This window comes from Crocuta crocuta, unplaced genomic scaffold (genome assembly GCF_008692635.1).
Source record: "Crocuta crocuta isolate KB4526 unplaced genomic scaffold, BGI_CrCroc_1.0 scaffold190, whole genome shotgun sequence".
In the NCBI taxonomy this organism is placed as follows: Eukaryota; Metazoa; Chordata; class Mammalia; order Carnivora; family Hyaenidae; genus Crocuta; species Crocuta crocuta.
This window is the reverse complement of record NW_027527955.1, coordinates 493,769-519,318: the sequence shown is the minus strand read 5'-3', so window position 1 is coordinate 519,318 and position 25,550 is coordinate 493,769.

The following is a 25,550-nucleotide window of genomic DNA, read 5'->3' as shown; positions in this document are numbered from 1 at the left end:
GAGACATATGAAATCACAAACATGACTAAGAAATAAGAAACCATTCAAAAGAAACAAAGAGAATTTTTAGAAAAGAACAAGTCTTGTAGAACTTAAGAACTCAATGGGTGGGTAAATTAGTTAAGACATAAGTTGAAGAAAAAAGTTGTGCATTGGAAAAAGGAGGTGAAGAAAATATCCAGAAGGTAGTGTACAAAATGGAAAAAAAAAATAAGGAAGTTAAGAGATTTGAAGGAAAGCATGAAAAGTTTCAATATACAGATAGAGTCCCTGAATGAGAGAATAGTGAGAATGAAGAAGACATACTATCTGAGGAGATAATGACTGAGAATTTTCTAGAAATGATAACATATAAAATTTACAAATATGGGAATAACAATATCTATCAAGCGGTATAAGTAATAATAAATCCACTTCTAGGCTTTTGGAATCAAAATTGCATAATATCAGGTATACAGAGAAGGCTTTAGAAGAAACTAGAGGGGAAAGACAGATCACCAACAAAGGAAATACTTGAATGCTAGACCTCTTAACAACAGAGATGGAAGCCAGAATAAATAACATAGCACTCAAAGTTCTGAGAGAAAATAGCTGGCAACTAAAAATTGTGTACCCAGGAAAGCTCTTTTAAAGGGAGTATAAAATAAAGTCAAGCACAAGATATATTAGAAAGTTAAATAAGAACAAAAATGAGAATGCAGATAAGATGTTCAATGGCATTTCAGGGAAGGGAACATTCTGTTTGAGTTGCAGAGACTATTAGGTAAATTTTGAACTCTGCCCGTCTTGAATAATGGATTGAGATATTAGGAAGTAACATCAACTATTCTCACAGTGATAATAAGACACACTTAAGCAAGGCTGAAGGGAGAAGGAAGCAAAGCAGATTCTTGTATTTGTGTAAAACTGAGAGAATCCTGTCCACACATACATGGCAAGGCCAACAACAGGATAGATATTCAAAGAGTGTGTCCGAGGTATTATGATACAGTATTGTTCCTAATTCTTCCCTCCCTATGAAAGAACTATGCACACCCACTTTTTTTGCCATGTGATTTGGCAATGCTTCTTATAGATGGCTCTGGTCTGTTGACATTTCCCTTGACCATGAGACTGGTTTTGACCAATTCGATGTGGCCAGATGTAGCAGGTGCCAGGTTCCAGGAGAGGCTTAAAAGTCCTTGTGTGATGTGGCTTGACCTTGTGTGGTGTGACTTCTTAGCCAGGATGGAAGTGGCATGCACCATGCTTGAACCCAAGCTGGGCTAAGGCCAGAAGAGCCAAGATGACCACAGAGCAAGGCATAGATGTTTGTTGTTAAAAGCCACTAAAATTTTGACTTTATTGTTGCTGTTTTGATTTCCACAGCAAAACTTAAATGGATAGATATGGAAGTCATCAGTCCTGTTGTTTATTATTCAGGACAAAAACTGAAGACATTGGCCTAGAGTTATGTGCTATGTATAATGAATAAGTTTATGCATAAATCCCATTTTTCTTTGCAGAAATTTTCTTCTTTCGGAATACCCTTTTTATTATATAGTATTCCTAAGTTTCTTAGAGTAAATTGTGTAGGGATTATTTCCAGAGATGGCATTCCTGCCATTATTCACAAAATGATTCCTAAACATTAACTATGTTCTTTGATTTTTCTGAAATTCTGTGTAAAATGACTGAACTTCAGTCTGCACTTAGCAAATAGGTGCTGTTTTCTAGCGCATAGGTATCATGATCTCTAAGTGCCTAGCTTTTAAAGCTTGAGGTAACATAAAATAAATTAGAATGCTATTTGATGATGGCCTTAATTTTCAAGTCTGTGTATTGAGTTTACCTTGAATGAATGTACTTTTATTTATAAAGTACAATCATGTATATTGCTGGGTAACTGATCTTTGATTTAAAGTGAAAAGTCACAAATCATTTTTATCTAGCTTCTTTTTGAATTCATTTAGCCAGCCCTTCATTTTATAGGATTATAAAACCAGAAACCTGGCAGAGCCCACTTAAGCCCTCAAAGCAGCCAGATGCTCATAATGGCCGTTACTCTCATTTCTTTTCATACTTTGCCCTTTGCTTGAGTTTGAACCCTGATCAGTGTTTCTTCATAGTATTACTTCATGTTCTGATAGCTTGGTGAAACATTCAGAAAAGCACCCAATCTGTTGGTCTCAGATGGGAGAATGTGCAAAAACAAGTCCCCACAACAATCAATAAATTGGACCATTTTGGATGACAGAGTTAAGTGCTCATCTTTGGGCAAGACTGTGACAACTCATGATGGGTATTTTTATTTCATTTGTTGACATGTTCATTCAACAAACAGTTACTGAATTTAAATGTGGTTTAAGCTAAACAGTGAGGGAGTGTGTGCTGTATGGAGGCCTGGAGTGCAGGGGGCTGTGGGAGGAAGCCAAGAGCTTGTGTGGAATTGGAATGAGTCTGTGAAGTGTTTTGTAAACCATGGGAAGAAAGGTAGACTTTTTGTGGCTGGAAGGAGAAAAGTGTTTAGAAGCTTTAATCAAATAGAAGGGGAGATACATTGGCAAGGCCACTGAGGGAGGTGAGGTGGGAAGGATGGTTCCTGAACACTGGAGGAACCATCAGCTCTACCATGATAGCCCACAGGGAGGCATGAGCTAAGACTGTGGTGGAGGAAATGGAAAAGGGGGAACAAATTAAAGATACATTTAGGAAGTAGAATTGAAGGGATGTGATGACAAATGAGAGGAAGGGAGAGAGGAAAGCCTCAGGTGACTCTGATCTTCAGACTGAGCCATTTGGTATTAGGGCTAGGAGGAGCGTTTTGTCAGACACAACACTGAGTGAATATTTCCACGTGCTGAATTTGAGGGGACCAAGGGACTTCTAGATAGCAATGTATAGCTAGTAGGTGGAAGTAGAAGTTAGAATTCAGGAAAGAGGTATGGTGTGGGAAACAAGGAGTCTTATTTGTGAAAATAATTACCTAAAATACTTTACAATAAAGGGATTGAAATGCTATAAACAAAAATTTTGACTCATTCAGTTGCTATATATAAGAAGATAGTCATTAGAAGTCTTATTTAAAAGTCATTAAAATTCTAACGCACTCAAAGTACCAGCACTACATGTAGCTAATCTCAGATTACTATCTAATGAGCTTCCATTCTAAGACTAGCATATATGAGTTCTGTTTGGGTAAACCAAAGGAAAAGAGCTAAGAAAAGAAAAATTATAATACCATAGGTGGGAGATGAGGTTAGGTAATGATTATGTGCACATGTACATATCCAAGCACATATGCAGAAAAGTATCTAGATCCTATTCAATACAATGCTATTGGATTTCAGAATGGATGGTTAAGGCACACAAAGCTAACAAATGATTAGGAGTAACCACTAAACTCTGAAAATGTTGTGGAGTTTTTCTTTCCTGAGATAGGATTTAGCAGCTAACTTCATGATCCAGTAGATGAGCCCAAATAGCTGGGACCAAACCCAGGGCCTAGGACGTCTTTAGCTGGCATATGTTGAATGAGTTTTATAGTTGGAAAACTGTTGTAATTACTACTGAGTCTTTGTTGAAATTTATAACAAATACCAATTACATATTTTGTCTACACTTGAATGCTTCTCATTTAATGTATCTTTTAGGAGTATAAATAGATTTGTATTCAATTAAAAAGCAACCCTTGATTATGATCAATTTTTCACTACATGAAACTCTGAACTCAGGACATGACCACATACGGCAGAATAGTTGTTGTAAAAACATATTGAATTGCTTTGGATTTGGCAGACCTCCTGCCCATGGGCCAAATTTGGCCCCCAACTCTAATTCATCTGAATCTTGGCAAATATCCCCTATGTGAGTTTGGGCCTGCCAAGAGCTTCTGCAGCCCTCAGTATGATTTTACTGCTGAGATTATTCCATTTGGGGAAGAGTCTGTGAAGGTTTAATGAGGTGCTGTGGAGAACTGTGAAGTGATGACTTCAAAATGCAGACGGGCAGCAGGGTGGGCTTCAGGTGACTTCCCCTCAGATGGCACAACATTGGAGAATACCAGTTAACTCTGGACTTCCTCTTGTTTGGAAACCACAGGGCTTCTCCCTTGTCTTTAATCCTCCCTTCTTCCTCCCCTTCCACCTTTTTAGCACTGTTCCAGGCACATAGGAGACCCTCGGGAAATAACTGCTGATGGAGTGGAAGGGTAATGTTTCCTTCACCAATCTTTCTCATTACTCATTGTGTTTCTCTCGATCTCCTGTTACCTTTATGTCCCATTTTCTTTTTCTCTTGCCATTTCCCTTGTTTTAATGAACAAAATATAGAACTCAAACATATTTTGATTAAAATCATTTTAGTTCAATAAAAGAATTAAAATTTCTCTATTGAAAAGAATTTTAGGATTCATGTAATCCATGGGTGAATTGGTAAGTTTACTGTGTTATAGCTCATGGAAAAGAAAAAAAAAAGATTGTTTTTACCCTTGATTGATTTCTCTGCTTAATATTACTAGTTCCTGATTTAAAAATTTGTTCTATTCTTTATGATTACTTGATGAACTAAACACTGTTATTATAAAAATACTAAAGTGATTTTTAAAGTACCAGCATTGAAGTATGCAAAACTCTTTTTTTTTTTTTTACAAATAGTTTATTGTCAAATTAGTTTCCACATAACCGTCAGTGCTCATCCCCACAAGTGTCCTCCTCCATGCCCATCCCCCCCCCCCCCCACATCCATCAGTCCTCAGTTTTTGTCAGCATTCAAGAGTCTCTCATGGTTTGCCTCTCTCCCTTTCCCCCACCATTTCCCCCCTTCTTCTCCCCCTTGTTCCTCCGTCAAGTTCCTCCTAATCCTCCTATACGTGCAAACATATGATATTTGTCCTTCTCTGAGTAGGCAAAACTCTTGATAAGCCCTTCGTTCCACAATATTACTTGACTTAAAGATTTATTTTAATTTTTTTGAAGAATTTTTTATGTTTGTTTATTCATTTATTTATTCATTGAGAGAGGGAGAGAGAAAGAGAGAACAAGTCCAGGAGAGGCAGAGAGAGACAGAGAGAGAATCCCAAGTAGGCACTGCACTGTCAGTGCAGAGCCCAACTGGGAGATTGAACCCACAAACTAAGATCATGACCTGAACTGAAACCAAGAGTCAGACATATAACCGGCTAAACCACCCAAGCACCCCATTAAAGGTTTATTTTAAATACCCAGGGTAGTTAGTCATTTTTGTTTTTTAACTTTTGAAGAGAACGACACTTTAAGAAATATAGCATCCTGATGCTAAGCATAACCATAATATATAAATAAAGAACAGATATGTCCTAACTAAAGGATACTTAATTATGATGGGAAAAAAGTGTTCTGATGAAGCTATTCTCTTAGGATATTCCTCCTTTGAGGTTCTTTCCTAACTTGAGGTGGTACATTTATGCTGTACATGCATCGGTATTCCCTTAGGGTGTCGTTGTAAATGGGGTAAGAGCAGTGCCTCAGCCAGTGTTGAAGTAGGGGCTTGAGGGATCCCTGAAGGTAATTATTGATGAAGGAAAAAGCAGATCTGGGAAGGCCTGGAGAGTCAGTTTCTGAGTTATTAAATCCCTGTGTAGCCCACAAAGAAGTGAGCATAAAAGAGTTAAACATCAAAATCTGGAAGCAAAACAGAGAGAGCTTGTGTGGGTGAGGTCTGCATCAGATCACACAAGGAATACAAGAACCCAGGGCTTCTGCAGAGCTGGGAAGAACTTTTCAGGTCCTTGGAAGCTGTTCTCTCACCAAATGTCAGAGTAGCTGCAACAATCTTGGATTCCACTTCCTTTTGGAGAAATTGGCTATAAACACAGGAAAGATGTTTCTGAAGAAATGGGAGCCTGCGTTTGGCAAAACATGAATTGGAGGAGAATGTTGCTTTTCAGTAGTCTCGTGGGGCTGTGCAGGAGCAAATTTGTAATAGAAACAACTTGAGCTGGGAATGCTTGGGTAGCTCAGTCAGTTATGCATCTGACTCTGATTTCAGCTCAGGTCATGATCTCATGGTTTGTGGGATCGAGCCCCACATCAGGCCCCATGCTGACAGCACAGGGACTGCTTGGGAGTCTCTCTCTCCCTCTCTCTCTTCCTCTCCCTGATGGCTTGCTCTCTCCCAAAATAAATAAACTTTTTAAAAGGGAAAGAAATAACTAGCTCTAGAGAAACACGGCAGACAAATAAGGTAAGTATACTTAAAATCAGATCACTGATTCTTTACCGACATGGAAAAGGAGAAATAGCCATTCTAGCTCAGTTTCAATGGAATGCAGAATAATGGTGTAAAAGCCAGGATACAGAAGAAGAAAAGAATCTGAACGAGAACAGAATAGAAGCATTTTCTTCAGTCAATTCCTGAATGAAGAAGGATTGGATGTTAACATAAGCATAGGCAATGCTTTGGTGGTTTGCTTATCCATAACTCAGTCGCTGCTGCAGAGTGAAGTCTATGGTGTGACTAAGTCATTTTCAATTGTTCTTTTGTTGTTTTTCTAATGCCTTATTTAAAGGATGCTTGCAGGTTAAAAAATTTTTAACTTCCGGTAGTAATTTCAAACCTATATAAAAGTTGCAAACATATTATTAGCACAAATATTACCTGTATACTCTCTAACCAAATTCAACTTTCGTTAATGTTTACCCTTTTTCCTTTGTCCCTTGTTCTGTCTATCTTCTGTCTATCTATCTATCTATCTAATCTCATATACATTTTATTCTGAATAATTAGAAGTCTAGTTATGTACTTGATGGCCCTTTAAATACTCCAATGTATATTTCCTAAGAAGAGGTATATTCTCTTAGGTAACCATAATATGCTTTCAACATCAGTAAATTTGACATTGATGCAACACCTTAACCTACCATCCCTATTCCAATTATGTTAATTGATCAAATGATGTTCTTTTTAGCATTTTTTTCCCTCCAGTACAAGGTCTAGGTTAGGGTTAGGTATTGCATTTGGTTGTCATGTTTCTTTATTCCCTTTCAATCTGGAATATTTTTATAGCCTTTTGTAGCCTTTTATGACACTGATATTTTTGAAGAATACATTCCCAGAACTTCTGTTTTTAAAAAATCCAATGGTTCTCATTTTGGCTTGTCTAATGTTTATTTCTTATGTTTAGATTTGGGTTATGCTTTATAGGCTGGAATACTGCAAAGGGGATGTGTTCTTAGGGTATCACATGTAAAGACACACAAGTTCCATTTGTCGCTATGAATAATGTTAATATAACAGTGGAGGATGGTGTCAGAGATGTATATTTGTGACAATCAATTCATGACTGCACTGAAGAATGTGAGGGAATGGTAGAAGACGTGGCAAAGGCTTACTAACAGAGTCTGAATATAGTTTTGCCTTAAAGGGATGTGTTTCACTAGCAGAGGAGAGGGGACTGGGAGCTGAAGATGAACAGGTGACTGAAATTGACAGATTTAATCCATGTATTCCGCTGGCAGTGAAGATCTTCACAGGTAAACTTGCCCTCATTCAGAAACTGTTTTGTGTGGTTACAATCTTGGTTTGTTGTGGGGAATTAGATCACTTCAGCATCCAGACTGCAAACTTCCTAAAGGACCATTCGTATCTGATCATCTAGTACCCCACACTGCTTTCATAAGCTTTCTATAGTTTTCAGCATACAGATCTTTTACCTCTTTAGTTAGGTTTATTCCTACGTATTTTATGGTTTTTAGTGCAATTGTAAATGGGATCATTCCTTCCTTGGTTTCTCTTTCTGCTGCTTCATTAGTGGCATATAGAAATGCCACCAATTTCTGAACATTGATTTTATATCCTGCGACTGCTGAATTCATGGATCAGTTCTAGCCGTTTTGGGGGGGAGTCTTTTGGGTTTTCCACATAGAACATCATGTCATTTGTAAAGAGTGAAAATTTTACTTCTTCCTTGCTGACTTGGATGCCTTTTATTTCTTTGTGTTGTCTGATTGCCGAGGCTAGGACTTCCAACACTCTGTTGAACAATGGTTTTAAGAGTGGGCCTCCCAATTCTCTTCCTGACCTTGTGGGGAAAGCTCTCAGTTTTTTCCCCATTGAGGATATTATTAGCTATGGGTCTTTCATATTTGGCCTTTATGATCTTGAGGTATGTTCCTTCTATCCCTACTTGAGGGTTTTATCAAGAAAGGATGCTGTATTTTGTCAAATTCCTTGTCTGCATCTATTGAGAGTATCATGTGGTTACTTTTACTAATGTGATATATCACATTGATTGATTTGCAAATATTGAACCACCCCTAAAGCCCAGGAATAAATCCCGCTTGATCGTGGTCAGTAATTCTTTTAATGTATTACTGGATTCGGTTTGCTAGTAACTTGTTGACAATTGTTACATCCATGTTCATCAGGGAAATTGATCTATAGTTCTCCTTTTTAGTGGCGTCTTTATCTGGTTTTGGAATCAAGGTAATGATGGACTCATAGAATGAGTTTGGAGGTTTTCTTTCTTTTTTTATTTTTTGGAACAGCTTCAAAACAATAGGTATTAACTCTTCTTTAAATGTTTGATAGAATTCCCCTGGGAAGTCATCAGACCTGAACTCCTGTTTGCTGGGAGATTTTTGATTACTGAATCAATTTCTTTATTGGTTATACATCTCTTCAAGTTTTCTATTTTTTCCTGTTTCAGTTTTTGTAATTTATATGTTTCTAGGAATTTGTCCATTTCTCCCAGATTTCCCAATTTGTTGACATATAATTGCTCATAATATTCTCTTATTATTGTTTGACTTTCTGTGGTGTTTGTTGTGATTTCTCCTCTTTCATTAGTGACATTATTTATTTGAGTTATTTCCTTTTCTTTCTGATCAAACTGGCTAGGGGTTTCTCAGTTTGTTAATTCTTTCAAAGAACCGGCTTTTGGCTTTGTTGGTCTGTTCTACTGTTTTTTAATTTTTTAATTTCGGTATTATTGATTTCTGCTCTAATCTTTATTATTTCCCTTCTTCTGCTGGTTTGGGGCTTTATTTGCTGTTCTTTTTCCAGCTCCTGTAGGTTCAAGGTTAGGTTGTATATTTGAGACATTTCTTCCTTCTTTAGAAAGGCCTGGATTGCTAAAGACATTCCTCTTATGATTGCCTTTGCTGCATCTCAGAGATTTTAGATTGTCCTATTTTCATTTTCATTGGTTGCCATGTACTTTTTAGTTTCCTCTTTAATTTCTTGGTTAACTCATTCATTCTTTAATAGGATGTTCTTTAATCTCCAAGTATTTGTGGGTTTTCCAAGTTTTTTTTAGCAACTGCCATGAACAACTCTATTTTCTTCACTTTCTCATCTCTTCTCTCCTTCCTCCTTGAATGAGTGAAGGCCTTGGGTTTCAGTCCTTTACCCTCAGTCTTCCCATGTCTATGCTTTTGTCTAGTAAATCTTACTTATTTTCATAGATTCAGCCATCATTCCCTTCCAAATATGAATTTCCAGTCTTGACTCAGTCTGAGTGCCAGCTTTGTCTTTGACTGGTGATGAGGACTTTCTGACTTAATAACTTGCCATCATTTATTTATTTCCTTTTCCAATATCTTCCTTTCATTCAAGCTCATATACTCTCACATTGACATACCAGAAGGGGCTCCTAACTAGGCTGCATCATGTTTCTCTAATGCAGTTTGTCTTACTCTTTAGATTATCCACCTTGAGATAGAATTTGACACACTAGGTCAAAACTTTCCATCATTCCCCATTACCTTCATAATTAAATCTGGTGCCTTTATTCTGGGTTTTAAAGTCTTCCTCTCCAACTCTATTTACCACTGGCCACTTCATGCTTCCTTCACTCCTGCCAACTAGCCTACCTTAATGTTTTTCATACACACCCATGATTTTTCACCTATAACCTGTTGCTCACATACCTTTCTCCTTGCCTGCAGTGGTTGCCCAAAAATCTATGTTTGTCCACATACCTGTGATGTGTCCTTGAAGCACATAACACTGATAAACATCCTGTTACCTTCTCATCAAACCTTTTCCAGAATTCTCAGCTCACATAGTTTTCTCCATCCTCTTATGGAAATTTTTGTTCATAATATATAACTCATTGTAGTCTATATAACTTTGTGATGTTATCTGTTCCTTTTCTATGTTCTCATTTTCTTCTAAATTCTAAGATACCAATGACAGAGACTTCAATGTTCACAGTGCATTAAATGACTTAACTAGTTATTTATCTGAAATTATTTGCTCATTGTAATATTAAAGATCATAGTTACTTTCAAGTTTGAAGAATGAAAGTTGGAGACCTTTCCCTGATCTTGGGAACTTTGTTCTTATGAGTAGTAAATGAGACAGTACATTGAAGTTGATTATTTTCTAATTAGTAATTCAGTTTTATCATCATAAATTTAATAACTGATAACACTTCACTTCCACAGGTCACTTCATAGTTTGCAAAGTGTTTTTACAGCCTTCGTTTAATCTTTATGACAACTCTGAAATAGGCAAGGTTGGTATGACTCACTGAGTTTTTTATGAGTGAGAAATTAGGGCTGACAGAGTTCAAATGGACTGTTCAAGATCATTTCACCACTGCCCATATATCTCTCAGTTCCTTGTCCAATGCACTTGCCCCATTTTAAAGATACACGTTTTATGATTATTTCTCAGTTGTGGTGGGAAAGGACTCATGACTTCTGTTTGGTCTGCCAGCTTGGCCAAAATGAAACCCAACACTTCTGTGGCTGAAACGACCTAGACCACACATGCCCTGAGAAACAGAACAGTGCTTCCCAAACCCACTGCAATTCAAGCTGAAGCAGAAAGCCACCTTCATTATTTTTACTGAGGAAAATGACTGCCAAAATCATGTGGACAAGGAATGTCAACACATTTTTTTCCCCATAGGTAAGCCTGTTTTGGAAACCAAATATCTAAAATATCTGAATATAACTTTTTATAGCTATAGTTTACGAATCACTTTCAAATACATATACTCCTTTGATTCATCCATCATCCCTCAATGTCAAGTGGAAAAGATGTGATTACCCTCTATCTTCATTCTATAGCAGGAATATAAAAAAGATTGCTTATAGGCTCCCTGGGGCAGAGGTCATATAGATCTTCCCTAATACCACTTGACATGGGGCTCTTGGGGAGGGACACATAAGGGCAAGAAATATTATGTATATTGTGGCATTTATTGTAATTAATTGCTGTTCTTCCCCAAAGTCTTTATTTTCTTGTGGGATTAGTTGTAAAAACAACTGTGAAACAAAAAGGAGTTCTTTGAAGAGGGAGGGTGAATGGGAAAAGTATATAAAGGAACAACGTGAGAAGGAGGAATTAGGAATTCCACCTTATAGGTTGGTCCTGAGGAGGGAAAAAGAGTGAAAATCAGGATGTCTGCCAAGAGGGAAGCAGTTGGAACAAATTCCTGGGGACTGTGATAAGGAAAAAATAACCTGGAAACTGGCTTAAAAGGCAGAGGTGTATGGGCTTGGAGGAGGACACTTGTGGGGATGAGCACTGAGTGTTATGTGGAAACTAATTTGACAATAAACTATTTGTAAAAAAAAAAAAAAAGGCAGAGGTGTGTGGAGGTCAGGGAACCTTCCCGTTCTCAACTTTTGATGGGTAGAGAGGCAGAAAACTACCTGACCACATACTCAGTGAGCACATGGAGATGGGCAGTGCCCAAAGCAAGAACAGAGAAGCATTAAAAAGCCAACGGTGCCAGTGGACCTCCAAGCAACTAGAGAAGTGAAGTCAAGAGAGGACTTCTTCCCTCACTTGCCAGTGATCCCCCTGCCTGAGATTCACTGGTGGGGCACAGAGCAATGGGCTTCTCAGGAAACCTTGCAGAAGCAACAGCTCCCGTGTGGGGAATAGAGGAAACACTGTGGGACAGGGGCAAAACCGAGTCCAGAACAAGGGGCAGAACCAGGCCCAGAGCAGTGTGAGGGCAAAGAGGATGTGCTGGTCCTGAAGGGAGGAATGGGGCCTAGTCTGGCCTGGTGTAACATTTGAGGACAGGGTAGCTAAGAGAATATCCAGGAGAAAACCTTTGGGAGTTTCCAGGGGAAACAGAGGTAAAGGATCCTTCTTTAAATAATAGCTCACCATAAAAACAAACAAACAAACAGAAGATTTTCCCCACAGGACACTTATACATGGAGCAAGAAAAATTTAAAGAGGCAACAATAGAGATACTTCCAAGGGAAGTGTTATATACTTGTGAGGAAAGAGAGAAGGCCTTTAGTTTCAGCTACCAGGTAACAAAATGAGCCATATAAAAACACCAACAACACCTAGGAGCTTGGTGCAATGTTCTTAGCAAGGGTATCAGCTCTTGAGAGCAGTCAGCTGATCTGGGTGTGAGGAGAAGGCATACATCTCTTGTTAGAGAAAGGACACCACATGTAGCTTTCAGGCAAGTTCTTTGTCCCTGCTTGACTTGGCCGGGAGCACAATATAATAAAACATCCTACCAACTAATACCTGTAGAATCACAGACTTTGGGTTTAAAGCCAGTGGCAGGTAACAAAATTATTTGAGACACAACGGTAGTGTGTTAGTTTGTCAGGGCAGCCATAACAAAACATCACAGATACTGTGGCTTAAACAACAGCCATTTATTTTCTCACAGTTCCAGAGTTTAGAAATATAAGATCAAGGTGTGGGCAGGGTTGATTACTTCTGAGTCCTCTCTCCTTAACTTGTACATGGCTTTCTTCTCCCTGTGTCTTCATATGGTCTTCCCCCTGTGTGTGCCTATGTTCTCATGCCCTCTCTTTAAGGACATCAATCATATTGTATTAGGACCTACTAGAATGTCCTCATTTTAATTTAATGATCTCTCTCAAGACCCTATCTCCAAATACTGTAATATTCTGAGGTACTGAGGGTTAGGACTTTACCATATGAATTGTGGAGACATATGCAGCTCATAACAGCAGGCACTAGTGAAAATGAGACTGGGACAACCCTTTTGTGAAATAATAAGAAATAAATATATGTTGGTCTCTGCCTGTAGTTCCTGATAGTATTTGGTCTTTGACTCCGATTCTTGACACAGAGCTCCTCAAACTAGTAATTTCCTGGGTTGGTAGGAGTGTCTTTCGTTCTAAATAGGTGGCTTTCGGTGGGTCCTGGAGGGGGTTTGGTCGCCAAACAGACCAAGCTATGATTAGAAGCTTGGACTTTTTGGTCTATCCTTCTGTTTTCTGGAGAAGGGATAGGGGCTGGAGATTGAGTTAATAATTAACCATGCCTACATGATGAAAGCTTCATAAAAGTCCCTAAAGTATAGGGTTCAGAGAGGCTTTCCTGATGGTGAATACATCCACATGCTGGGAGCATGGCATACTCTAATTCTACTAGAACAGAAGCTCCTGTGTTTGGAACCATTCCAGACCTACCCCTATGTATCCCTTCCATCTGTCTGTTCAATTTTGTCTGTTAAAATAACCTTTGTAATAAGTTGGCAATAACAAGTAAACTGTTTTCCTGAGTTCTATGAGCTGCTTTAGCAAATTATTGAACCTGAGGAAAGGGTCATAGGAAGCTCTCATCTGCAGCCAAGTTGGACAGAAATGGTGAGTAACCTAAGGACCTAGTACTGGTGATTGACATCTGAGGTAGGGAGAAGACTTGTGAGATTCAGCCCTTAACTTGTGGGATCTAGGTTAACTCTGGTTAGAGTCAGAAATGATTGTTTTTAATTGAATTGTGGAATACCCAGCTGGTGTNATCTGGTATCAGGAGTATTGTGAGTTTGAGAGTGAAAGAAAACACTATGTGTTTTTCACAGTTACCCTTGTACATCTTTCTGGGAAGTCAAATAGCTCATTTAGAAGCAGGATCCCAAACTTGGTTTCAGGCTTTAAAATTGGTGAATTTGTTTGTGACAACTTAAGGGTAGGAGTAGGGGAAGGGAGGACAAAGGAAACATGCAAATGCCAAGGTCAGAGAAAATTTTGCCAAATGAAGGATATATTTGATTCAAACTTATTTTTAATATTGAAGTGTATAGTTTAGCCCAAATTTTCTCATGGGTATTATCCTTTGGTCTCCATTGGGCTATATTTCTTTTTTAAAAAATTTTTTAAGGTTTATTTATTTTTGAGGCAGAGAGAGACAGAGCACGAGTTGGGGAGAGGCAGACAGAGAGGAAGACACAGAATCTGAAACAGGCTCCAGGCTCTGAGCTGACTGTCAGCACAGAGCCCGATGCAGGACTAGAACCCACGAACTGCGAGATCATGACCTGAGCCGAAGTCAGATGCTTAACCAACTGAGCCACGCAGGCACCCCTGAGCTATATTTCTTTATCACATATTTTTATAAGACAAATCTCATTAGGCAAATTGTCTCTATAATTCTTATTGTTTTGCTAATTGTTTTTAGGGCTGAAAAATTATACTCCTCTTCAATTTCATTTAATCCTGATATAGTAAATAAATGTTATCCAGTTAAATATAAAGGAGCTCTATTAAAAGATTCTCCCCACAAGTCAAGATGTTCCAAAACTGAGTTATAAACTTTCAAAATTAAATCTTGTGCATGATTGAGTCTCTTCTTTAACATGTTCATTTTTCCTTGGCTTTGATAAAAGAAAAGCCAGAAAATTTGTTTTCAATAAATGCAATTCACTAGAATCTTCAAAAGCTGGTATTTTTGGTACTTCATTTGTTTCACCCTTTGATTAAAGATTTTTCAATTGACTTTGAGGAGACTTTAGAAGATTTATTTACAAATGAATTCCAGAACATTGTAGGATATTAAGATAAGTTTACAAATCAGTTCTTCAAAGGCATAAGTCATTTTCCCAAATCTAAATGATGGACAGCTAAATTGGTTTGCTAGGGCTGCCATAAAAAAACACCAGAGACTGGGTGGCTTAAAAACCAGAAATTTATTTTCTCACAATTCTGGGAAGTAGAAGTATGAGACCAAGGTGACAGCAGGGTTAGTTTCTTCTGCGATTTCTTTCGTGGCTTATAGAGAGCTATTTTTTCCCTGTGGCCTCACATTATCTTCCCTCTGTACATATCTATGTCCAAATTTCCTCTTCTTAAAAGAACACCATTCATACTGGATTAGGGCCCATTCTAATGATTTCATTTAATCTTAATTATCTCTTAGAAGACCCTATCTCCAAATTCTGTCACATTATGAGACCCTAGGGGGCTAGGACTTCAATATATGAATGTTTTTGGAACAGGAGAAACAGTTCAGCCCATAGCAGTTGCGAAGAGAGAAGGCACACACTGCCATGCCACATTTTGTATTCAACATCATGAGCATCATCAACTTCTTCTCTTTTCCATTATCTAGAATGTCTCTGTCTCTTTGCACACAGTTGCCTGGTCCTTGATGTAGGTTCTCCCTACTCCATCCAGGGTTTAAGTGGAGTCCATGAGAGAAAGGTGAGAAGCAGGAAACCTCTTAATTGATTTGCATTCATTAATTAAGATTTGGCTCTCTCTCTGATGGATTTTAAAACTGATTCTCTGGGTGTGGTTGGTGGCAAGTGAACAAAGGTGACTCTTGGGTGACTTTCAGAGGTCCCTATCAACAGCATTGGCCATAGTAACTGTACAGTCTCCTCTAACTGGCCACTTGGGGTTGCTCCACTGGCTGTTGAGAATTGGATGGCTCATTCTTCCTGGTTGTCCCCTTAGGCAATATTTAAAATGATTCTAGATTGACTTTCTCTCCTAAGCACCCTATGTTTGTTCCAGAAGTAATATATCCTGCTTTCTTTTCCTCTGGCTCCCATTATTGTTCTTTCAGTTATCTGAGAAGTCATTTGGAATTCTCATGGTAGCCACAGCTGAGGACACCAATGGTTTGCTAGGGAAACTGCCCTCTCTAAGGAGGCTCCAGATGTCACGAACATTAGGAATTCTAAGCAGAGCTTGGCTCCACAGGGAGGTCAGGAGAAGACAACTCCCCAGAACCATGTGCCACACGTGGACACCTATTTTCTGACTAACTGTTTCTGTCCTCAGAGCCTCTTACACTGGAAAACATACAATCAGCTGGTGGCTTCACACCACTGTGAACCCCATGCCATCTCTCATGGAAATGGTGACGCAACTCTTTCTTCTAATTTCGGAGGCTCAAACTCAGTTCATGGGGCTGTATAGCAATAGACACCATACCACTTGTCCTCCTCTCAAGTCCTTGTTCAAACTAAACTTCTCCATGCTCTCCATTCACACAACCAAAATGATGTGTACAAATAAACACCAAGTTATGAGGGGTGTTGTCTGTCCTACTCAAGCAGAAAATGTCTGGTTATAACCAGAATATATTAAATCACCCCAAATGTGGTTTCAGCATCATTACCATTATTATTTTTAGCTAATAATTTTTAGCTCTTTCTATATAAAAATGATGCTGTTCTAACCACATTTTATGCTTTTTTATATGTATCATTAATCCTCACAACTCCATGAAGTAAATACTATTATGAATACGTAGGAATGGATGTTATACAACTATTAAAAATTGTGTCAAAAAAGAATACTTAAGGGTATGGAAAATACTCATGGTTCATGGTAAGTGATAAAAGAAAGGTAAATATGTTTAGGTAGGATAATCTCAATTTTTTAAAATAAAATAACAGCATGAATATGTACAAGGAAGAAAAACTAGAAAGAAATAACTGAAATTATAATCCTAATGGGTGATGAAATTATCAACTATTTTAATTTTCTTCTATTATATGTTTATTTTCCAATTTTTGAATAATGAGCTTTATAATCATAAAACTTATTTTAAAAAGTTTGTCTATCATAGCAGCACTCTCCACAATAGCTAAAACATGGAAAGAGCCTAAGTGTCTATCAACAGATGAATGGATCAAGAAGATGTGGTTTATCTATACCATGGAATACTACATGGCAATGAGAAACAATGAAATCTGGCCATGTGTAGCAACATGGATGGACCTTGAGGGTGTTATGCTGAGCGAAATAAGTCAGGCAGAGAAGGACAAATATCATATGTTTGCACGTATAGGAGGACTAGGAGGAACCTGACGGAGGAACAAGGGGGAGAAGAAGGGGGGAAATGGTGGGGGAAAGGGAGAGAGGCAAACCATGAGAGACTCTTGAATGCTGACAAAAACTGAGGACTGATGGATGTGGGTGGGAGGGGGGGATGGGCATGGAGAAGGACACTTGTGGGGATGAGCACTGAGTGTTATGTGGAAACTAATTTGACAATAAACTATTTGTAAAAAAAAGAAAGCACAAAAAAAAAAGTTTGTCTAGAAGCACTGTAGAATATGGTTAGGACAGGGAGTTATAGTTCCAACAAAAACTAACATTTATGAAGCTCTTTTTTTGTGTCAGCCATAATTTTCAACATTTACATTAAAGTGATCTCTACAACAGTCCTAAGAGGTGGTTTCTATCACTATTCCCTTTTTATAAATAAAGAAACTGAGGCAAAAAGAGGTCAAGTTGTTTAGCAGACCAGAATCCAATTTCAGGCTGGAGTTTCTGTTCAATCCTGTTACATGTTCCTGGCATTTGAGGCATGGGCATTGGGCACCCAAAGCTGCAATCCAGAAGGAGCTTGTTATTATTAGTGTCTCTTCAAAGAATGGATTTATACAACCTCCCATGCTGAGTGTTAAAGCCTTCCATCAAAGGAAGACTCAGTAGGCACCAGTGAAGGGATCTTTGCCAGCATTTCCAGCCATACTCCTCAGATGACCTAGTCCTGGAAATGGTAACTTCAGGTCAAAAGAAAAATCCACTTTGGGTGGCAAATTGCCAAGAAGAGGACAAAGGGCATGTGACTATGTGTTATTTTAGAGCCTAAAACTTGGAACCAACTGATGGCCAATAGGCCAGATACTGGTGGGGTTGAAGTTTCTCTCTCAGGTCCATGCTCAGAGAGGCCCTTCTAACTAGGTTGCTCAAAATATCAAACTCCACCCTGCCACCTCCACTCACTCTGCTTCACCTCTTCCTAGCCTTGCCTCCACCTGCAATCATATCATGTATTTATCTGTTTGTTGTCTGTCTCCTCTCTCTGTCACAAGGCCAAGGCTGTGGCTATTTTCTTCATTACCCATCCCCAGGGCCTACAACATGCTGGACTACAGTAGATTCTGAAGAAATTATTTGTGGAGGGACGGAATGAATGGTCTCATGAGCAAATGAAGAACTCTGTACAATATTAAGAGAGAAAGTTGGCATGCTGGTATTTGAGAATGACTTCTCTGGCTGGAGAGTGTGGGCACTTTGCTAGTGGCTTGGGTGCCCAGAACACCCAACATGGTAAGTGATGATGACAGGAAACACATGCTGTTAATAAACCATATGGCTTCTCCATATTTAGAACTTATTATCTGGAAGGACCATCAAGGTCTGGTAAGGTAATCAAAAGTATAGATTTGAAGAAAGGATTCTGGAAAGAAGAAGTGAGTCCAGAAAACAGGGCCAAGATCATTTGGTTGCTCCAGTGGGATTTTATGACTTTAAGACATTTGCCTTTCTGAATAAGAAAAGCTCCAACCACCTTGCAGGGGCTAGTCCATAATTTTTTGCTTGAAATGGAATTCATTATGATTATGTACATAGAAAATATTATAATATTTAATCCAAAATATGGAAAAACATCTGGATGACTTGGCAATATAGGAGTCCAGGCTAATGATGAAACCCAGGTATTGTAATTTGGATTGCCTGAGGCATATTATCAGTCCTTAGGGATAATTGAATCTGTTTACAAATGGGGGAGTCTAAAAACAGAGAAGCAGCTGCAGATTTTCCTGGATCGAACCAGTGATTATCTCAGGTCTAATGCACCATTTAGAGCTTTGGCTTCTCCTCCCACTAATTTATTGATTAAGTAAAAGCCAGATACAATAATCTGCAAGCCATGAGTGCTTGGGGATCTTTGATTGGAAGATGGGAAGACAGAAGACAGCTGTTCAACTCCTCTGTAGACATGGGGCAAGTGCTTGTAACTATGCGTGTTGGCAGTGGAGAAGCGAGAAAGAAAAAATCTCCCCAAATGGTTTTGTTTTATTTTATTTGGGTAAATATTATTATTAAAGCACAATATGTAAAAAGTATGCAAATCATAATTGCATAGCTGAATATATTTTCATAGTGTGGGTGTACTCTTGATCTATGCACAGATTATGAAACAGAACATTGCACTAGAGACCTTCCTGTTCTGTGTCTCCCTCCTATCATGGCTTGCCCTCTTAAGGCAATCACCATCCTGACTTCCAAAGCCATACATTAGTTTTGCCTCTTCTTTTATTCCATAGACATGGAATTATGGACATATTTCCCTGGGAACAGCTATCCCTACTCAACACACATCTGTAAAATTTATCCATGCTGAGGCATGCAACTAAACTTTATCTATTCTTCATTGTTTTTCACCATAAGACATATCAAAAGCCAACCATTACCTATCACAGATGGACATCTCTGTGGCCTTTGCAAATATTGGTTCTGTGAACATCTGTGGATGTGTCTTTTGGTTAACATATGTATAAAGTTAGCTGTGTATATACTTAAGAGTGAGCCACATGTTACGTGCATGTCCAAATCTGGTAATTGCTGACAAAGAGTTCTCCTTATTGATGTTTTCAATCCATTGACTCCCAATAGTGCCACTGCTCTAGCTGCTCCACATTCTCACCAATCTCTAGCTGCCATCTATCTTTGTGATTTTAGCTGTTCTGGTTGTTGGGTGGTCTTGCTGCCTGGTGACCTCTTCAATCTGTACCTCCTCCATAACTTCTTCATTTGCTTAAGCCTAGATATCCTCTCCTGTAACCCACCCAGCTTACCTGATGACCTCTCCTCCAGGTGTATATTCTCTTATGGGAAACTGGATAACAGCCCCTAAAGACGTCCATGCCCTGATCCCCAGAAGCTGTGAGTATGCTACCTTTCATGGGAAAAGAGACTTTGCAGATGTGATTAAGCTAAAGTTCTTGAGATGGGAAGATTATCCTGGGTTATCCAGTTGAGTCCAATATAATCACATGAGTGCTGATAAGAGCAAGGCAGGAGGATCAAAGTTAGAACAAGAAGATTACAATAGAAGCAGAAGTTAGAGGCTATACTGATAGCTTTGCAGATGGGGGAATGGGCCCATGAGCCAAGGAATGCAGGTGGCCTCTGAAAGCTGGTAAAAGTAAGGAAATGAATTCTCCTCTAGATCCTCCAAAGGAACATAGTCTGCCAACACCTTGATTTTATCCCAGCAAAACTGACCTAGGACTTCTGACCTCAAGAATTATAAGATAATATGTACATTTGTTTTAAGCCACTAAGTATGGCAATTTGTCACAGTGCCAATAAGAAACTGATAGACTTCTTGCTGTCTGCAGATACTTTTAATAGTCTCAGAATAGTCTCCTTTCTAGACTAAGCATTATATACATCCTCTAGCAGTCTGTGGCCAAACCTCCCTGTTCCACAATGATATTCTTAGATACACAGGAGTTCTTAATAACTTCAGTGTAGTTCAACATATTTTTTTCTTTTATGGTTAGCAATCTCTGCATACTACTTATGAAATCTGTGCCTACTCCAAGGTCATGAAGACATACTCCTGTGTTTTCTTAAAATCTTTTACATTGAGATATGTAATCAATTTGGAATTGATTTTTGAGTGTGGCAGGAGGCAGAGGTTAAAATTCATTTATTTTCCCATATAATGTTCATTTGACTTGATACGGTTTTTTTGAGACAGCTACCCTTCCCACTATCCCTTGCAGCATCAACATTTGTGGTATATGTGTAGGCTTGTTCAGTGAGTACTTACTCTGCTTTGTCCCCCTTCACATGAGTGACTTCACTTTTGCCAAGGGGAGCTCTGCTGTCTTGGGGAACACCCAGAAGGGTGTTCGCCCTAACACCCAAAAGGGGCTTCCCTTGGCCAGAATAGTGGTTAAGGGAAACATACCTTTTTCATGTCCTTGGATATCAGCAGCCTCTAGGACACTGGCCTGGCCAACAATCTATGTGAGACCTTATAGTTCACATTCCCCAAGAACTGTGGCAGGCTCTGCATTGACTACATTAATTAGCAGTGTGAAGGGCAAGTTAGCCATTCAGAACAGGTCCATAAGGCCTGCAATAGTACCAGGAGGTCCTAAAGAATGTGGAAGGTCCTTTTCCTGGGTTCTGTATTAATGTGGATATTTATTTATTTATTTATCTATCTATCTATTTATTTATTTATTTATTTATTTTGGAAGGATATATTCATTTAGTCAGTTCATGGATAAGAAAGCCCTAGAAATCAGGCTTCAGTTTGTTGGACAAGGGGGTCCCTTCTCCCTACCCTGGATTACATCTTCTACTCTTTGGTGCATCATATTCCTTGATCCTAAGTTCAGCTATAGATCCTAAGTTTATGCATAGGCCCACACTTGGGAGGATATAGAGGAAAGAACCAGCAGGTATCAGATTGGGAATCCTCCTTGGAGAATCTATTGGATGGTTGGGAAAGCACTTTGCAGCCTTGGTCACTGACCTTGTACCCATTTCAGCAACAATTGCTTGTCCATGAGAAGACACATCATGAGGAAAAGCAAGCTGTACAGGGAGCTGGCTGGAAATTCTCCTTGCCAAGGCAGCAGTTCCCCCCATGAGGGCAAGAGAGCAGAGCAGTGAGTGGATTATACAAAATTCACAGTGAGATGTGTGTCGCAACATTTCCAGGGGGAGATCACTTTACTCAAATATGTGAGCTACAACCTCCACTTGACCGTAAATCTGAGGTGAGTGGGTGGTGTAGACCTGGCTTAGCCTTAAAAGTGTCCCCATGAGTCCAGTTGAAAATTGGATAAAATCTGAGATTTCCACATCTCAAACAGTGTAGTCAGGAAGTCAGAAAGAGGAAGAAGCTTCACAAACTTAAACCCTGGTCTTGGCGTGAGAGGAGACCCCAGCACCAGTGTTCTTCTCATCCTGAAGCACGCAGGAGTGAGCCATTTCTACACCATGACAAGACTGTTTTTTCTTAAGTTATCAAAAAGTCAACTGAGTGCCTGCATTGGGGATCCTCATTTTTCTCTCCATATAGCCTCTACAGTACAGAATGGAAGCAAATTCTCTGTCTCTTTCCTCTGCTCCCCCTTGAGCTCAGAACAAGCAAACAGCCAGTTTCGATGTTTCTCTCTTGTGGGGTGCTACCCTACCCTCAGATCTCCAGAATGAAGCCAGTGGGAGATCTTCCATGCCTCAGGTCATTCAGAAAGGGAGAGAAGCAAAGGGAAGGACATAACACATAGTCAAAAGTGTTGCCTTTAACTTAAAATGTCTCTGGTGTCTGCCAGTGGTTTCTATTCCTGTCTTACAATGTCTGAAACTGAACTGAGAAGCAGGGTAGGAGGGTAAAGGCTTCTGTGTTACTTGTTTCCAGAAATCCATCTTGATGGGCACCCAATCAATGGCCTGTGACTGGGCCTGCCCAGCACTAGTGTTTCACAGCCTCCTTAGGAAGCTTCCCCAGGCTGGGCTGGGCTGCGCTGCCCACACATGGCCTCAGGCACAGTTGAGGGCCCAGACAACATCTGGTGGGAATGCACGGAAGACTGGGAGAATTGGGCAACTTCAAAAAGAAGCAAGACAAGCGACTTTGTCTGCTTGGGCTCCTATAACAGAGCACCACAGACTGTGTGGCTTAAACAACAGCATTTATTTCTCACAGTTCAGGAGGCTGGAAAGTTCAAGATCAAGGTGTCTGATAAGAGCCTTCCACCTGGTTTTCAGATGGCTATCTTCTCCTTGTATTCTCACATGTCAGGGGCACACAACCATTAGTCCATAGTTATGAACCTTTCTCAGAGTTTGCATACCCTGGACCCTCTAAACAGGTTCTCACGGTTACATCTTTCCTCTGCACATGGCATGATGCTAAATCTTGCCCCTTACATGGACAAAGGGTATCTCCTTGACAAATGTCCCTCCAGCATACAGTCTAGTCCCCAATATGAAGAAAGTGACAAAACTTTCCTAATAGATGGAAGAATTGAATAAATGGAGAGATCTGTGGTGTCCTTGGGTAGAAATACTGACTTATTTAAGGATGAGGATCCTACTATCTTAGAGGGTTAACACAATTATGATAATAAATCCCAATAAATGTTTGAAACTTTACAAATGGATTGTGAATTATTGAAAAAACAAAGAGCAAAAGTTACCTGCAAAAGATGAATTGTGAAGTGAATTACCAAGTTTCAAAATCCATTTTAAAGAAAGCTAGTGATGATGATGATGATCTAATACTTGTTGAGCACTTAGGATGCGGTCGACATTATGCTAACCACTTTCTGCACATTATGTTATCTAATCTTCACAATAATGCTGTGAAATAGGCACTATTATCATCCATATTTTACAGAGGTGACAGAATTCAAGTGGTTAAATACTAACTCATTAAAGAGCAAACAGCTAATCTGCTGTGAAGCCAGGTCAGCTTGATTACTTGGAGCATCCCTTCACCCCTGTACCATGGGCTTGAAACCCACTTGCTGCTGGCTGCTGGTGAAAGAGACAGATTGCACGTAGAACAGACTAAAGCCTGGGGTGATCTTCTTAGTTAAAAGTGATGACATAAGACACAAGAAAACACCTATAAAAGTAATCCTCTAAAAATTTAGGTCGATGTTACAAACACACATATATACACGCTCAGCGCACATACAAATCAGACTTGAAAACCAAACTTGAAAAAAAATTACAGGGGCGCCTGGGTGGCTTAGTCGGTTAAGCGTCCGACTTTCGCTTAGGTCATGATCTCGCAGTTCGTGGGTTCGAGCCCCGCATCGGGCTCTGTGCTGACTGCCAGCTCAGAGCCTGGAGCCTGTTTCAGTCTGTGACTCCCTTTCTCTCTGACCCTCCCCTGCTCACGCTATCTTTCTCTCTCTCTCCTAGAAATAAATAAAAATCTTTAAAAAAAAAATTACAGTAAATAGAACCTAGGTTGGATGGAGTTAGATGAGAATTACAGTCTGCTTCCAGGAAAGGAAAATAAGTATAAGCAAATAGAGTGGAGTGGAAATGACTAGAAATACTTACAGTCAATTTCCAAGTTGGAATCTGCTGCCATTTTGCTTATCTGGGCTGAAAAGAAAAGGAGGCTGGGATCCTGCAAGAGGCAATTTTTCACATCAGCCAAGTCCCAAGTCCTCAGCACATGTTCCAATGCCCCCTTGGACTTCATTTATAAAACACAAACTCAGGGGCGCTTGGGGGGCTCCGTCAGTTAAGTGTCTGACTTTGGCTCAGGTCACAGTCTCATGGTTAGTGGGTTCAAGCCCCACATCAGGCTCTGTGCTGACAGCTAGCTCAGAGCCTGGAGCCTGCTTTGGATTCTGTGTCTCCCTCTCTCTCTGACCCTCCCCTATCTCTCTCTCTCTCTCTCTCTCTCTCAGAAATAAAGCACTGAAAAATATACATTAAAAAAAATAAAACACAAACTCAAAGATAAAAATCATTAAAAATGTTGAGTCTGGGATCTCAGAACATTAAATCCCAAACACAGAGTCCTTCTGAGCAGGGAGCCCTGTGTGAGCTGCCCCAGTTCTCACAGACCTGGGAAGAGCTGAGTTGTTGGGACAGAGACCTTATGACCCCTCAAAATACCTACAGAAATATTTTGCAAAACACCTTCTCGGTTTCCTGGTCTAGAGGACTCACAGGTTGTTGGACTTTGTGGGGACATGTACACTTCACTGGGTCAGTGATTGTGCAATTCCAGAAAGATAGACGTTAAGTCCTAGAGGGTTGTGCTCCCTGCATTGCTCCACTGTGCAATGGCCCCATTTTGCAGCTACTAGCCAATTCACCCTGCACCCTGATTATATCTGCACCTTCAATTCCTCCTTGCTATCCCCTCTTTTTTACACCTTCCTGTAAAATGAGCTACAGGCAACCATTGACATGTATTCATTTTATATGTGTCTGGTGACCATAACTTCCTTTTTGAAAAAAAAATTCTTCTTCAACAGAATATTGTTATTCATCCCATCACAAAATATTGTTCTCTATCTAGGGATTTTCTTTTATTCAATTTTAGACAAGGGGGAGACATGTGTTTATACAGAATCAGAATTTGAAGAGCGTTGCTTTGTTTTGTTTATTTTGAGGATTCTGTGTTCAAATTTTCATCTGTCTGCAAAATAGCGGAAAGAGGAAAATTTATGTTTTTCAAAGTTCTACTTGACCACAATAACAGTTCCGATGGGCAGTGAGGTGTGAGGGTGGAATGATCAAGAAGGCATGTGTCAAAAACATAACCCACTGGCTGAAGTGTTGTTCTGGATGGATAGGTCCACAGCAGGCACAGCTGTGAAAAGGCCATTCCCAGCCCATGGAGCCGTCAAGTCCGGGGGAGTAGGGTCTGACTTGACCTGATGACCTGAAGAAGGTGTGTGTGTGGAGTATGAGGAGGAACAGAGGGGAGTGTCTAAGGAAGCTGCCATGGGGCAGAATGTCCCTGCTGAGCATGGTGGCATATTGCTACCATGTCCCCGCAGGGGTAGTGCAGACCCCAAGTGAGTTGAGTAGGACCCTCATTTC